This window comes from Alligator sinensis, unplaced genomic scaffold (genome assembly GCF_000455745.1).
Source record: "Alligator sinensis unplaced genomic scaffold, ASM45574v1 scaffold1177_1, whole genome shotgun sequence".
In the NCBI taxonomy this organism is placed as follows: domain Eukaryota; kingdom Metazoa; phylum Chordata; order Crocodylia; family Alligatoridae; genus Alligator; species Alligator sinensis.
In genome coordinates, this window is record NW_005842120.1 from 1189213 (window position 1) to 1190053 (window position 841).

Genomic DNA, 841 nt, shown 5'->3' on the forward strand with positions numbered 1-841 from the left:
ACCCGCAGTCCAACGGCGTTGTGGAAAGACACATAGGCCTGTATAAAGAACAACTTCGTCTCAGAGGAGGAGGAACGTTTAAAAACTAGACCAAGTTAAATCATGATGTTCTCATCCCGCTGAACACCGCTAAACCTTTATGCGATGAAGCCAATGTCCAAAAACCTCCACCTTGGAAACCCAAGTTCCAGCCAGATGAGTTGGTATGGATCTCGATACCTCACCCCCATCAGTCTCACCCGCAAGTTCACAAAGGAACAGTTCAACGGTCGGGACAGTATCCTAATACCTATTCTGTCCAACTAAAAGAGAAACCCGATCGTCCTCCTATCATAGTTCATCACAACTGGATGACTTGCCGTTCTGACCTTCACCCAGTATCCTTACTGTGAATCCAATTATGATTCTTTCTTGTTTTGTTTTGTTGTTGTTTTCTTTTCTTTACAGGTTCAACCCCGGTAAAGCAATGGTCTACAGCCGTTTGATTGTGAGATCCATCACACACTAAGCTACAGTTCATTCGAACCCATAGAGTGATGGTGGTGAAGGAGACATAGAGACGGCAAACGTCTATTTATTCAAGACTTACTATGACACTGTTTTTTCTCATTTTACTAGGTGTTTTATTGACATTGTCTGTTATAGGAGAGGACGGACCGACTACTAGATGAGGAAAGTCCCAAGCAGATGTTCTCCAGTCAGACGATGACCAACAGTTGTTGTTATATGTTTAAAGTTATTGTATTTTGTAATTTGTTAAAAAGACCAGTCTATTAAGTTGTTTTATATATATATATATTGGTTGTTAAAGCTTTGCCTGGTCAGTACATCCCGAAACAAA

General features: G+C 41.0%; 1 protein-coding gene across 1 annotated transcript in view; it reads left to right on the forward strand.

Annotated features, from left to right (window-relative positions):
• Positions 1-841, forward strand: part of SYNE1 (spectrin repeat containing nuclear envelope protein 1) — a 522133-nt gene that overhangs the window by 349581 nt on the left and 171711 nt on the right.